The following is a 16,522-nucleotide window of genomic DNA, read 5'->3' as shown; positions in this document are numbered from 1 at the left end:
GTTTGTAGTTTGGGCTATGATTGTCTCTTTTTGTTTTCTGGACTGTTTTTTTTCAGGAAGATGAGAAAGGTTCACTGGTTTGGGAGTATGCGTTGTGGTTTCAGTTTTGCCTAAGTAAGGAATGTGACACTGGCGCTATTCGCATGCGTTTATAGCGGGCGCAGTGTGCATGCGCGGATTCTTTGACTATTGCAGTGGCCTGCAGGCCACTATAATGCATTTCTGTCTGAGATCCAGGGATTGTTTGCCTGGATTACACTGGTGTACCCGCAAGGCAGAGGCTTCAATGTTGGGGTCGCTATCCCAAGAATCCCTATGATGCCCACGCTAGGGGTGTGGGTGTTAGGGATCTCTTCTGGTTGCTTCTGTGGAGAGGCCCTGTTTCTGGGGCAAACTCTCCCTAGAAGGCTCACTCACCCTCTTGCAGGACCAGTTGGAATGCACAGGGGTTCCCCTTGCTCTCTACTCTCTGATTTGGTCCTGCTGTGGAAAATGCGCGGGTAGGCTAACAGTCAGCTCTGTGACACTGTGGCTGCAGGACTCGGTGTCCACCTTTCCTGTGTGCTGCCTCTCCGTCCTTTCCCTCTGCCAGGAGGGGTTATGTTGACTGTTCCCCGGGGTAGCGCGGGAAAGAGTTAGAAACACCTTCCCCATGGTGTTTTCTTGCGACTGGGACTCCCAGTCTCTGGCACCCTTGTGCCCACCAATCAGCCTGGGAAAGTGATCGGGACATGCAGCCTTGCGGCTCCAGCCTGGAGACCCAAAGCCCGCGTTACCCAGGATTTCTTCCGGGTTCTGGCTGGGCAGCCGAGAGTGGACCCGACCGATTCCCATGCCTTGGGAGCCTCTCCTCACCTTGGAAACACGATCGCTGCAGTTTTAGGGCCTAAGTGTTCTCAGTCCCAGATCCCGGGCCCAGATCTCTCTGCCAGAAGCAGCCTGGTGGAAGAACCTATGTTTGCTGATCCCGAGAGAGTACCAGGTGGGGTTGAGTGTCCTCAGATCCACAGCTTGGGTTTCTCTGCCAGGGGCTGCTAGGTGAGCTGGAGAGGGGGTGCTGTGTCCTGTGGCAGGCTGCCTCTCTGTTCTTCCCCTCTGACCTTCCCCTCCTCTAGGGCAAGCTATGGCGGTACTCTCAGGGGAGTGCCAGAAGGGGTTGAGACTTCTCAGTCCTGATCCTGAGCCGGGGTTTCTCTGCCAGGGGGTGGGGGGGGCGGGGGGCGCCAGTGTTTGGACTTGGTGCTAGACCTTATTGTGCTGGACCCAGGAGAGTCTCAGGACGTGTTGAATGACCACAGTCCCAGGTCCCGAGCTGAAGTTTGTTTGCTAGGAGCAGCCGGCAGCACTGGGGTCCCGGCACTGTGAAGCCACTGTGAGCCTCTTTATCCTTCCGCAATGCCTTGGCAGGGTTATGGTGGCGTTTGGGGGAGTGCCCAAAAGGATTGGGTTTTCTCAGCCCTGATCTCGGGTTGGGGTACAGACAATGTGGTCTGTGGCAGATTCTGCTGGACGCCTTCTGCCTCCTCCGAAGAGGGAGTAGGGATTTTAAGGTGGGCGAGCAGCTGCTCTCTGCACGCAGCGGGAGCTCAGTTGTGATGGCGGTGGGTGCCCGAGGTCAACAAGACCTTCCAGGGAAAGACTGGGTGACCCGTGATCAGTCTTGCAGCTTTCCTTCCCCGTGGTGTTTTCTTGCGACTGGGACTCCCAGTCTCTGGCACCCTTGTGCCCAGCAATCAGCCTGGGAAAGTGATCGGGACATGCAGCCTTGCGGCTCCAGCCTGGAGACCCAAAGCCCGCATTACCCGGGATTTCTTCCGGGTTCTGGCTGGGTAGCCGAGAGTGGACCCGACCGATTCCCACGCCGTGGGAGCCTCCCCTCACCTGGGAAACACGATCGCTGTAGTTTTAGGGCCTAAAGTTCAGTCTCCTGGTCGTTGCACAGAGAGTGTTCTCAGACACAGTGTTCTCCCGGCGCCACCATCTTGGCCCCTCCTACATGGTGATCTTAAAAGCCACAAACACACACTGGAAAGAAGGAATAAAATATCTAGAATCCCCAATGGTTAAAATCATGGAGCTATACTTTTTGGGGAAGTCATCCTCCAAATTCTTTTTATAACTTCTTAGGATCAGACCTAAGGCTTGCCCTTTTTGCTGGAAAGATAACTCAGTGGCTGAAAGTGTTCCCTGCTCTTCAGAAGACTGGAGTTCAAACCCCAATGCATACATTGTATGGCTCAAAACTGCCTATTACTCCAGCTCTGCTGTATCTGGTGTGCTTTCCTGGCCTCCACAAACACCTACCTGCATGCATACACAGAGATACATACACACAGAGATGCACACACACAGAAATCTTTAAAACTTAAAGTTTTACATGTTAACTGTTAGTCACTATGATGATTACTGTAAATTATAATAAATAGGTCAATCTTGTTTAATATTTAAAATTTAATAACCTAAGTCAGCAATTCTGAACTTGTGGTACATGAAAAGGGTTGCATATCAGATATCTAGCATAGCAGATATTTACAGTATGATTAATAACAGTAACAAAATTACAGGTATGAAGTAACAACAAAATAACTTTATGGTTGGGCTCACCACAACATGAAAAACTATAGCAAAGAGTCACAACATTAGGGAGGTTGAGATCAACTCATTAATATTGAAATTATTATTTTTTCTTTAAAAGGTATGTATTTTGAGGTGATGGCTCCATAGTTCAGGGGTTAGAGCACTGGTCTTGATAAAATATGTGTTTTGGCTAGGAGTCTTTCAGAGGCCCTCTGTGGTAGGCTCCTGGTCTATCAAACTTTGGGAAGAGTGCAGGAAATTTTGTGAAAGAAGGGGCAGATAGAAAGACCTGGAGGAAACAGGAGCTCCACAGGAGAGCAACAGAACCAAAAAATCTGGACCCAGGGGTCTTTTCTGAGACTGATACTCCAAAAAAGGACCATGCATGGAAATAACCTAGAACCCCTGCTCAGATGCAGTCCATAGCAGCTCAGTTTCCAAGTAGCTTCCCTAGTAAGGGGAACAGGGGCTGTCTCTGATATGAACTCAGTGGCAGGCTCTTTGAGGGGGGAGCAGCCTTCCCAGGCCACAGAGGAAGACAATGCAGCCATTCCTGACAAGACCTGATAGGCTAGGGTCAGATGGAAGGGGAGGAGGATCTCCCTATCAGTGGACTGGTGGAGGGGCATGGGAGGAGATGAGGGAGGGAGGACAGGATTGGGAAGGGAGAGAGGGGGCTACAGCTGGGATACAAAGTGAATAAATTGTAATAAATAAATATATAAAATAAAAGTATGTATTTTATGGTTATATGTGCTCCAGGGTGTATATATCTATACCATGTGTATAGAATCCCTTGAAGACTGTATGAGACTCCACCCAGCAGCTGACGGAAACAAATACAGAGACCTACAGCCAAACTGCAGAGCTCAAGGAATCACATGGAAGAGTTGAGGAGATGTTTGATGGAGTCAGAGGAGTGAAGGACTCCACAAGAAGAGTTAGCTAACTTGGGCTCATTGGGTTCACAGTTTGGTTAACCGCTAACCAAACACTGGTCCTGGGCCCTTTGCACACCTGTAGCAGATGCCCAGCTTGGTCTTCCTGTGGATCTCCTGAAAAATGGAGCATGGGCCCTCTCTGCCTCTTATTGGAGAGTTTAAGTTAGCCTGGGTGACTCCATTTTGAAATAAGGAGCCATCTTGACCAGGAGCTGAACTCAGGTACCAGGAAATATCACAGAATGTGTACCTGACAAAAAGCAAAGTTAGCTCTCCAAGCAACAGCCTCCAGGAAACATTGCAGAATAAATGTTTAGTAAAAAATAGAGACAATCACCCTGGCAATTGTGATTATGTAAACGGTCACCTCTCCCCTATGGCTTTTACCCAATTCTGTAACATCAAGGCATGCACCCCCCTGCTTTCTCTCATGGAAACATGAACCCCCCTGCTTGCTGTCATGGAAACCTCCCCCTCACAGACTTTTTCTTTAAAATCCCTGCTCACTCAGGGTTCAGGGTCCCATTTCTCTACTGCTGTGTCAGTGAGATTTGGATCCAGAGTTCGATTTCTCTTGTAATAAAGCTCTCTTGCTCTTGCATCGAGTTGTCTCCTGGTGGTCTCTGAGGGTCCTGTCATCCTGGCATTACATTATGTGTTTCTTTGGATCCCCTTTGCTTAACTAGGCTGCCTTGTCTGGCCTCAGTGGGAGAGGATGTACCTGGTTCTGCAGCAACTTAATGTGCCACAGCAGGTTTGGTACCCATGAGGGCTCTCCCCCTTCTCTAAGGAGAAGGAGAGGGGAGAAGAGTAGACTAGTGTGGAGGGTCTGTGAGAGGGGGGAGGAAAAGAGGGGGCTGCACTCAGGATACAACTATAATAAATAATTTTTTAAAAGACTGAAGTTACCTAGGGAGGCCACCAGAAAGCACTAAATCCTCTGGAGCTGAAGTTAGGGCCTGGTGTGGGTGTGGGGAAACTCCCATCCTCTGCAAAGGTACAAATGCTCTGATCTGCTGAGCTGTCACTATAGCTCCATCTGTTTTGAGTTCTAAGTAGAAAAGTCATGACCATTTCTGTGTTTTCCTTCTAACTATAGATTTAAACACTGTGGCAAGCCCACAATTCTCTTCCACCGATTCCCTCCAATACTACTAAATCCATCATCATCATAGTTAATTGAAAGAAATATTGAAATGATAATGGTTTATGGTTTGGAGAGATGGATCAGTGCTTAAGAGCACTTATTGCTGTTGCACAGACCCTGGGTTCCATCCCCAGCACCCGCATGGAGGCTCACCACTTTTTCAAGCACCAGCACAAGTGTGGTACACACACACACACACACATAGAGCCAAAACACTCATATATAGAAAAAGTAAATCTCAAATATTTTAAATACTGTTTTATTATTAATACCTTGCTAGCAATTCAATTTTGGAAACTTGGTACAAATGTGTCTGTTCTAAATTCTATCAAGTGAGAGTCAGAAGTTTTAAAAAATCTTGCTCTGAGTTATGTGATGTGAACCACTCGGCAACTCAAAAGGATAGTATTCTAATTTTCATTCCATTGTCTTAATAAAACACACCAAAATCAACATGGGGCTGGCGGGTTCATTTGGCTTACAGGTCCATCAGGGGAAATGACGCAGAAAGTGAAGTAGAGACTGAAGGAATGATGCTCACTGGATTGATCCCTATGGTTTGCTCAGATTGCTTTTTCTCATACAACCCAGGGCCACCTCCCCAGGGCTGGCACCAGTATTCAATAGACTGCTACCACAGTTGGGTCTACAGGCAATCAGATGGAGGCATTTTCTTCATTGAGATTTCTTGGTCTCAGAAGACTCAAACTTGTGTCCAGATTGAGAAGAAAAAGTAACAATCACAGATAAACTTTTTAAAAATTCAATTAGCTAATACCCAGAGTTCTTAAATGTTTTACAGTATTCCAACATATAGGCAAGCAGTGGTGGCACACACCTTTAAAACCTTTACTCAGGAGGCAGAAGCAGGCAGACCTCTAAGTTTGAGACCAGCCTGGTCTACAGAGTGAGTTCCAGGACAGCCAGTTCTACACACTGAGACCCTGAGAGGTGGGGAGAATCAACCAACAGTCTTCCAACCAGGCAAGGAGACCAGGATCAAGACTTGACATCTTCTCCTGATAGGCTTTGTCAAAGGCTTCACTCTGACCCACAGTGAAGAGATTCTTCCAGTCACTAGAAATGCCTGTCAAACACAGGAGGGAAAGACAGGAAAATGAGAAAAAAAAATCACACTTGCACAGCCAAGCCTCTCACTCTATCACACCCTCAATCCAGTTGCTATTTTCTCTCAAGACCAAAATGAATCATCCTACTTGCTTCATACCAACTGTGAAAACTACCTTGACCACAAAAGGAACAGGAGTTGTGATGATATGGGGTTGGTGGCTGTGAATTCCAGAAAGATTGCAGCCCTAGTCTTGAAACCTTCACAGAAAACCTGAAAAAGTTACTTCTCATCTCTGAACATCAGTGTCCACACTTGTGGGAAAAAATGAAAATCAAGTGATAGAAATGCAGTATACAAAACTGGCAATGAAAGTTTTCATGTGTCTTTCAGGTACTTTTTCAATTAAGAGTGTATTATAGTCAATAGAACAATTACTACAAATGATCAGAATAATGATCAGAACAATCCCCATTAGGAAAATGAATGTGTTGTATATAATTTTTCTCAATGTGGGATATTTATGAAATCCATTTTCACTGAAACACATGATTGTCCACTACCACAAACTACTCCCTATTCTACTTTTGAGGTCACAGGTGAACAATCAAGTCCCAGCACCTTAAGTCCCTGTACAACATCAACATATTCTCCATTTCTTCTTTATGTTATGAATGCTAACATAAAAATGTTGTATGTAGATGTATGGTGTTGGCTTTGGTACAACATAAAGCCTCTGGAATCTATCCAAGTTGCTGCATGTATAAGCAGATTCTTTCTGTTACTATGAATGAATTTGTATCTGTCACATGTGGTAATCCCATAAAACCCTCTGGATTGGAAAGTCTTGTCATTGAGATAATTTCTGTAATTCATTACAGGGTTGGTTAATGTCACTGAGACCCGAATGGACTAGGTGTGAAAACAGGGCTTATCCATTGTACAGGCAGAGCCATACTGGCATTCCTTTTCTGCTTACCATGGTTTTATAAGGATTCTCAGTAGTGGATTTGTGGGCAGTGACTCTTCTGACAGAATCTGATGGACACCAAGCACATTGGTGTCCACGTCTCATGCTTTATGCAAATATCCAAAACCTAGTGATTTCTACAATACAACCTTGTCACACTATCCTGTTTACCTTTTCTCAGCAATGGTATATTGGAGATGGAGTCATCTTCTGGATTTCTTAATGTTGTACTGTGGGACATTCTATTCTCTTTCATGGCTGAAAAGGAACAGTTTTGGAGGCAGAATCAAGTTGTTCTAGACTCAAATGTTTATGAAGAAACTGACACAGTTTTTGCATGCTGCCTCTGAGGTCCTGGGGGTGGGAAAGAAGTAATCAGCAGATGATGGATACAAGAACTGAATGCAAGTTCACAGTGAATACTTCCTTATTGTGTGTCCTAATATTATGTTTCCAACATCCGGCATCAGGTATAGGCATCTATATGCAGCATATGCATGCAGTGCCCACTCAGGCAAAAAAAGAGGCAATGGATGCCTTGAGCAGGATTTAGAGACCCATGGGAGCCATCATGTGGGTGCTGGAAATTGAACCCAGGTCTTCTAAAAGATGAGCAAGTAATCTTAACCACTGAGCCATCGGTCCAGTGCCTCCACCAATTATCATACTCTGTCCTGTATTATGAAGGGATGAAAAGGAGCCATGGAAAAGAACCCCGTTCCTTTGTCTTCTGTTCCTGTAAGCCTTTCAGCTATTTTTAAAAAGGCATTTCTCTCTCCTTCTCTCTCTGTGTGTATAGGTTGATAGGTTTATAGGTAGATAAGTGCCCAGGGAGGCCAGAAGTGTGTATCAGATTCCTCTGGAGCTATTGTTATAAGCAGTTGTGAACTAACTGACAAGGGTTCTGGGAAACAAACTTGGGTCCTCTGGAAGAGCAGCAAATGCTTTGAACTGCTGAGCCAACCTCAAGACCCTGGCTTTTTCTTCTCAAAAATAAAAAAAAAATTTAAATTTTAAGTGTACAAAATATAGGACTTGATTATGTCACTTTTTATTTATGTCTACCTTTGTTTGGAGCTCATATTTCTCATCACCCATCACATTTGTTATTTGCCTTAGCTTCTTCCTACTGGTCCTCCTTCTCAGCTGAACAGACCAACCTTCTTCTCATGTGCCACACACACAGCTAAGTCTAGATTTCATGTTAGAATGCATGGAGTATTTTTCTGTTCCTTCCCTTTACACTCATCATTCCCGTGGTGGCCAACTCTTCCTTTTAAAAATTATACATATATATATATATATGCATATAAATTACATCCTGACCACATTTTCCCCTCCCTCTTCTCCTCCCAGTCCTTATCTCTCACTGCTGCCTTGCCCTTACCCCAACACCCCATCCATTCCTCCTTTGTTTCTCCTCAGAAAAGGACAGGCCTCCGATGGATATCAACTAGCCAGGGCATATCAAGCTGCAGTAAGACTAGGTACCTCTCCTCCTATTAAGGCTAGACAAGGCAATGCAGTAGGAGGGAATGGTCCTAAAAACAGACACCAGAGTCAGAGGCGGCTTCTGCTCCCACTGTTAGGAGTCCCACAAGAAGACCAACCTACACAACTGTCACATATATGCAGAGTGTCTACATTAGAGTCACTGAGGCTCCCTGGTTAGTGGTTCGGTCTCTGTGAGCCCCTATGAGCCCAGATTAGTTGATTCTGTGGGTTTTCTTGTGATGTCCTTGGCACCCTCTGGCTGCTATAGTCCTTCCTACCCCTCTTCTGCAGGAGTCTCCAAGCTCTGCCAGATATTTGACTGTGAGTCTCTGCATCTGTTTCCATCAGTTGCTAGGTGAAGCCTCTCTGATAACAATTGGGCTAGTCACCAATCTATGAGTTTAGCAGAATATTATTAGGAATAATTTCACTGACTTGTTGTAGGCAAGTCATGTTTGGTTCTATCCTAGTCTATGGGCAGCTTCTGGATCCTGGGTTGCTGTCTTTTCACTGGCAAATTTTATTGGAAAAACAAAGACCCATAAATCCAACTGGAAGTAAATTGGCTTGAGAAGTGAAGGTTGTAAATGTACAGGCACTTTTTGAAAACACCACATACCACCAAAAGGAAACAGACTTTCCATGGACTCTAGATTAAACTAACCAATAGAAGTGTGTTTGAAGAGAAGAAAGAGTTATACGAACAACCAACTCTTCTTTTTGGCACTGGAATTGTTTCATATAATATATAGGCTACAGTGGTGATATTCCTGTGGCCAGTTATTAGTTCTGGCTTAGGAGTCAAGCCTGGAACACTCGCTGACAGTGTATAGGAAAGGCCTTGTACCTAAGTTTTAAGTTCAGTAGTCCATTTGATTGCCCCAGGTCCCCAGTGTGAAGCTATGAAGGTACCAGCATCCTATATGTGGATGTGGTCAGGTTGTCAGGTTGAGATCCATTTGTGATAACTTCTGTATACTAAGGAGGCTGTGCTTGAACTAAGAGCATGTGCCAGGCTAGTATTCTGATCAAAAGATATCAGATTTCCTACCCTAAACCTGAAGGAATGTTTCCAAGAAGAACATGTCTTTAATAGGACATAGCTAAAACTTGCCAACCACACATACCATAACAGACACTCTTCTGGATATTTGTCATTTTAGTGTGTTAACAGAATACTGCTGCTTTGCCATTTCAGGAGAACAATGAGACACAAGGTTGGTTAGAATTTGTTGCAGTTTCCTAGGCAATAAAAGGCTGTACACTTTCCATGTTTTTGTTTTGTTTTCTGTTGTTGTGATAAAATACCGACAAAAATGGAACCTAGGGGAGAAAGAGGCTTATTTAGCTTACAGATTGTGAGGGAAGCCAGGTCAGAGGACTTGAGCCAGGAACTGAAGCAGAGATTACAGAGGAATGTTGGTCCATATGGCTTACTCATCGACCATATTAATACATCCCAAGCCCAGTGGCCCATGGATATAGTACTTCCACGAATGGGCTAGGCCCTCCTAGATTCATGATCAATCAGGAAAAGGCCCCACACACTTGCCCACAGGCATCCGTAGGAGGCATTTCCTCTGCTGATGTTCCCTCACCCAAGTGTGTCAGTTGACAAGTAATGCCTACTCTGACAGTCTCCCACTGACTGACCTGATTACTTACCTAAGAGAAATAGAAAGGAAAGGAAGAGAGAAGATTTGGGAAATATGGGAAGCAGAATAAAAAGGAATTACCCTCTGTAGCTCCTCATAGGACAGCAATAGGAAGTTATCCATGTCTCTCTTTGTTATCCATCCAAGGATATGATCAAACCAAGATCCACAAGTAACTAGTGTGAGAGGGGAGGAAAATAAAAAGACTCACACATACATGTAGAGAAGAAGTTATAAGGGTGATTGAAAATGATTCTGTACATCAACCTTGGGCTTCCCCATGCCCCATCCACAAATACACATGCATCCCTGACTGCCTCTTGCCCACATTCATGCATACCACATACTATATATACGGGAAAGAAAATGAGAAAGAAAACAGAACAAAGTTGAAAGCTGTCTCTTGAGTTAACATGATGGAGTACTGTGGGTTCAGTTATGTTTCCTACATGTGGGTGTTAGGAAGATGGCTACAGGTCATGGATTCAGACATGCTCTTGGGTGTGCCAGTTTATCAAATGAAAGTGTCATTCTCAGATTTCACCACAGAGACCAGCATCCCCTCACCTTGGTATTGGAAGTGAAGTAAGACTTGGGAAACAGTTGTATGGGAAGATGAGTTGTCATGAGGCGTGGTCCATCCTGGTCCAGCAATAGTTTCTGTCAATCTTTAGACTTGATCCGTAGGAACCTGACAAAATTTTTGACAGTTTGGATCCAAGTCGGGTCCCCTTTGGAGACAATCAGACTGACAATCTCAGTCATCCAGTGTGTTCCTGGTTGTGGGATAATGGAAACAATCAAATTTTGTGCTACATTAACATAATAAAGAAAATGTGTCATATGTTGAGTGATGAACGTGTTCTTATTTGATTTATTTCTTTTGATTCTCTTTTTGTATTTTCTGCGTGGATACAATCCACAAGGTTTGCACATTGCTTCATTATAGTTTTTAATCCTGGTAACTCCTTCCTTCATTCTCTAATCCTCACATATACATGCCTATATAAACTATTAAAGATGGCCATACCATCTTTCCTTTCCTTTTGCCCTGGCTCTATTGTATTCTCCACCTTTAATCCACCCCCAATTCATACTAAATCTTGAAGTACAAAGAATTATTATCCTGAAAATAAAGTGACATAAGTAAGAGAGTATGCTCGAGTTCACACCCCTGGAAATGGCAGAACCAATTTGAAACCAAACAGTGCTCCAATTTTGTCCATCTCAGTGTCTTTCAATTAGTGAGCATTGATTTAATCTCATCTTCTGCCAATTTCCTATCTCTAGATCTTTGGAAAGGAGAAGCAGTATTGTTCTTAAGACCACTGCTAGATTTAGAAACTGACAAGAGCAAATGAAAACCTGCAAGCCAGAGGCACATTTCCCTGGGAGGCACAGTCATAAATTATGTGATGGGGTTAGCTAATTGTTAATGTAAATTGTTAATGGTTTAACCAATGGCAAATTAGTGAAGTGCTGTTACCATTTCAGTTACATATTTACTTAACATAGGGATCTCTGCCCCAGGTGCAGTCTTAGACCATGAAAGACAAGAAAGTAGCTACATAGGCTCCTATATGATAGACAGATATATTAATATAGACAGAATATAGACAAATAAAGAGATATATAGATGGATAGATACAGGGATGATAGAGTCTATCTCTGAGTTAACTAGCATAAAACTCCTAGTATCCTTTAGTCTCTGAAGTAGTAGAGGCTTTCTGTGTGTAAACAAATGGCCTAGGCCCCGTAAGTAGCTTGAGGATGTATGCTGGCCACCTGAATCCCTATAGCAGAATTGGAGGACTGGGATTTCTCAGCTTCACTCCCTAACCTGTGAACAGAGGAGGCAGGCCGTAGTGGTTTGAATAGTCATGTCCTGCATAAACTCATGTGTTTGAATGCTTAGATCACAAAGAGTGGAACTATCAGGAAGAGTGGCCTTGTTGGAGTAGGTGTGGCTATATTGGAAGAGGCGTGTAACTGTGGTGGTGGGCTTTGAGGTCTCCTAGTCTCAAGCTCTCCCCAGAACGGAACACAGTATTATTCTGTTGTGTATAAACCAAGAAGCAGAACACTTAGATCTGTCTAGAACCATCCTGGCCTGTATGCTGCCATGCTTCCTGCCAAAATGATAGTGGACTAAACATCTGAAACTGTAACCTAGCCATAATTAAATGTTTCTTTCTAAGTGTTGCTTCAGTCATGGTGTCTCTTCACAGCAATAAAACCCTAACTAAGACACAGGCCAAGGGTTAAGTTGATCATAAATAGTCAATATTTCTTTTAAACTATGTTTTTTTTGTTTTTTATTCTTTCATTATTTCATACATATAGCTTACTTTGACCAATATTTTAATCAATCATCCCTATGTATGCCACCTAAGTGCCCCAAAGTACCAGGTTTAAGGAACTGGTACTAAGCATTTTTTTGGTGGAAATAGAAAATGGTGCAACTGACATGGGAAAGATGTATACAGATTGTGGTGATTTGAATGATAATGACCCCAATAGGCTCATCTGTTTGAATCCTGAATCTCTAGTTAGTAGAGCTACTTTGGAAGAATTAGGAAATGTTGTTGGAGATTCAGGCCTTGTTGCAGGAAATGGCGATGGGCATTGAAGTTTAAAAAGCCCACCAAGTTTCTCTTTCTCTCCCACAATCCTTCTCTCTCTGCCTACAATTTGCTAATCATATGTGAGTTTTCAGATACTGTTCCTGCACCATGCCTATCTGCCACCATACCCCCTACCATGATGATTATAGACTAATCTTCTGAACTTGTAAGCAAGCCCCCAATTAAATATCTCCCTTTAGAAGTTACCTGGGCCATGGTAATAGAAAAGTAATAGAAAAGTAGCTAAGACACAGTTTAGCCCCCATAAAAAAAATACAAGTTACACACACACACACACACACACACACACACAAACACACACAAACACACCCTTTTCTCACTTGATCTAGGCTAGGTCACTATGATGATATCATCATCTTTCACCAAAAATTCCTGAGCAAAATTCAGGGACTCCTCATTGAGGAAGGGCCACTTTTTTTTTTTTTTTTTAAAAGATGCTATTGCTTCTGGAGTTCTTACATTAAATGGAACTGGCTGATTTCAGGGGGGCATAACACAGAATTCAGATATGAACACACAGAGAGAGAGCAAACCCCTTTTAAGACTTGAATGTGCTGAATCATCTATGAAAGCCACTGAGGCTGCTGCCAAGGGCTGCACTTCTTCCCATTAAATGTCTTTTTTTAATTAGCTCATGACAGGTAGCTGAAGTATATTTTCAAATTAGTTTGTTATTTTTTTCTCTCTCTGCTTTGTTGGCATTTCATAGCCTTTCACCCATCTTAATCCCCTTGAAAAAGAAGATATTGTCAGTCATCTTGACACAGTCCTGGGCTCCTGTGAGGCCCCCCAAGTTGCCTGGCTCAGTCAAGTCATAGTGTTGAATTTAAATGGCCTGTTTATGTTCCAGAGAAGGCTGCTGAGAGCCCACGTGTCAATTCAGAGCAAAGTGCAATGTGCATCCCTCTAGTTACTAAAAGAACACAACTTGTGTAAGTATGAGAAAGAAGAGAAGTAGAGTTTTTCAGAGCAATCAAATTAAATTTGCGAAGCTTTCAGAATTTCAAACTAGAGTTGCAGCAGTTTTCCTGGAATAAGCACTTCAAGAAGAATGAGGGTGGAAGAGAGGAGATGTCCCCAGGAGACTGAAGCCAGGACTGTTCCTGAAAACTTTGATCCCAAGTCCAGTTGCATTCACATTTTAAACTCTAAAACAACAAACGGGGGCAGGCAAGCAAGCAAGATTTTACATAAACTACAGGACAGTCAGCAGGTCACGAAGAGCAATTTTGTTCCAATTGAAGTCATTCTTGGAAAATAGGCAATTCAAACAGAGGCTTAAGGAAATAACAAAATAAGCCAATTGATCAATATATAATAGTTGGTCTTTTACACCTTATTCTACTTCATTTCCTTCTCATTCTCTTCATAGCACCTCATGAATCTTTATTGAAAAAAAAAACAGGTTGATACCCTTGATGTATCATTTATTGTTTTTATTCTGGTTCTGATGAGCCTGGACAAGGTGGTTTAGATGTATCCCTAATAAAAGTCCCAGCATTCTCATCATAAGAGACCCCATTATGTACAGGGGATCCCCAAGTTGTCCATAATGTACTTCATTGGCTCTCATTTGTACCTCTAGCATTAATCTCTTCTATACCTTTTTGTGGCATTTTCTCCTGTTATTTCTGACTGGGTAGAATAAAAACAGCATTCTGCAGTTAAAAGTATAGATACAGATGACTTTTCAGCGGTAATCAAGTCTAATCCTCTGTGGTTTTGGAGGGACATTGCAGCTGATGAATTAATCTGATTCTGAAGACTCCCAGGAGCCTCCCCTCTTCCAGAGGTGGTCCCCTACCAGTTTCTGTTTTTCTCTCCCAATCAACTTCCCTACTGCCAGCTCTCCCCACACTTGATACCTAGGCCCATTCCCCTTTCTACTCTCTCTCCCTCTCAGTTCCCTCCCTCTATCTACTTCAGATGACCATTTTATTTCCCCTTTTAAGATTCAAGAATCCTCCCTTGGGCCCTCCTTGTACATAGCTTTTATGGGTCTGTAAATTACAGCATAGTTATCATATGTTTTAGGGCTAAAATCCACTTATCAGTGAGTACACAGTATGTGTACTTTTCTGGGTCTGGGTTACCTCACTCAGGATGATATTTTCTGGTTCCATCCATTTGTCTGAAAATTCACGATGCTTTTGTTCTTAATAGCTGTGCATTCTTTCTTGAAAAACAGGTATGTCCCCTACCCCCAAATTGTCCCCTGTTCTCTGGCCACTTGTCCAGAGGCTATCACTGGTTAGGACCATTTACCAAAGGTATCACAATTTGCTTTATTGGTGTGGGCATTTCCATCACAGCACAGTGAGGTCTGAGGGATGATCTGTGCCTGTCCTGTCCCAGGTAGCACTACCATAAGGAAATAAGGCAGATCATCTCTAGAGGGCAGTAAGTTATATTGTTAATTGTCCAGGGATTAGAGCTGCCCTGGGATAAGGCTGAACTCCAGGCTAATTTATGTGACAGGATCAGAGAGGCTGAGAAGGGACTGCACAGATGCACATCCACAAGATCAGGAAGCAGAGCAGGAGCTTAGCCACTTTCCCAATTCTGAGGTTGTTTTGAGAGAGCAAGTTTCAGAGGCTGGTCTGGGTGGGCCCTAGTACTGGCTCAGGTCTATAGGAGGCTTGGTGTGTGTGTGCGTGTGCGCGTGTGTGTGTGGTGTATCCATGGCTTCATACCTGCAATTTTAAGAGCTAAGAGAGTGTTGAAGATTGGTCAATTTTGTGTGCAATGTCAGCCAAGTCTTGCAAGAAGTGCTGAAGGCAAGTGTGCCATACTCCTAGACTTCCCTGAGTCCTTTGCGAGCAGTAGAGGTGGGCAGCGAACGTGATCTCAAAAGGAGAGTAACCACGTTTACAGGCAATGAAATGTTCCCTAAACAGAGAAACTGGCAGTCTTTCTGCCCAGGGGTGGTGTCTTTCTTCATAATGTTAGGTCGGTGCCACTTCAAAGTTCTCTTTGTTCTCTTCACCCATCCTAATGATTTGGGGTGGTAGCTTGAGCACAAGCTCAAGTTAATTCTCTGTGCAATTAGGAAAGGCTGAAAGAGGGCTCGGTACAAGCAGTCAGTATGGGTCCCCTCTGCTGGGTGAAATGTCAATACAGACCACCTCTAGATGCTTAAACAGGTAGGGCCCTGTTTTTGTGTCAGTGTGTGGGCCTGCTTGGGACTGTCACAAGCACACTGCTGACAGCCTTTGCCACCTTGTTTGGCCAGTGCTAGCAGCATCAGGGCCACTGAACTTCTTTGCAACAATTTCTGTAGGGAAGTTTTGTTTCTAGATGGGTTGTTTCATGAACTTGCCAGACTAGGCTGGGAGCTGTTAACTCTGTTACTATTTTCCTGTTGTGGTAAACTGTCAGCCTCCTGATTTGCAGTAGCCCCTTTATCAGTTGTTTCTTCTTTCTTTTTTCTTCAATGAGGAGAGCTCTAGGGCCACCCACAGTGTAAACCTTCTTGGGGGCTGGGCGCTTATGGAGGAAACTGCAGTGCTATGTCTCCATGGATTCCATCTTGGTTCTTTGCGTGAACCTCACTGGGTACCACTGCCACATCCCAGGATGGGAAGTGATGCGAACAGTTTCTAGGGGTGGTAGGATTGTGTCTCTGTTTTAAATTTGCCTCTGAGAGAAGTGGTCCCCTTTCTCGGTATATTGCAGCTTTACTTCTGTTAATGTGAGTGGTGATTCCTCACCTTGTAGGCTTTGGCTCCAACCTGAAAGAAGTTCCATGTCTGAATAGGGGGCAGCTTGTTGACAAGCAGCACCGAATCAAATAAACTGGCTATGCCTATTTTACCTCCTCCTATGAATAACTGCCGAGTTGCAACTAATGTGAATTGTCCACATACTACTTACCATATTTTACTTCAACAGGCCAGGGAAATCACACAAGGATGCTCCATTTGTGAACCAATTCATTGCATCACCCAGGCAGCAGGTGTAAATCCTTGAGTTCTTAACACTCACTAATGAAATATGGCAATGTGAGTTTACTCATGTAATTTTG

The sequence above is a fragment of the Meriones unguiculatus genome, chromosome 4 (assembly GCF_030254825.1).
Source record: "Meriones unguiculatus strain TT.TT164.6M chromosome 4, Bangor_MerUng_6.1, whole genome shotgun sequence".
NCBI classification, from domain to species: Eukaryota; Metazoa; Chordata; class Mammalia; order Rodentia; family Muridae; genus Meriones; species Meriones unguiculatus.
The sequence above is the reverse complement of the archived record's forward strand: the minus strand, read 5'-3'. Positions refer to the sequence as shown.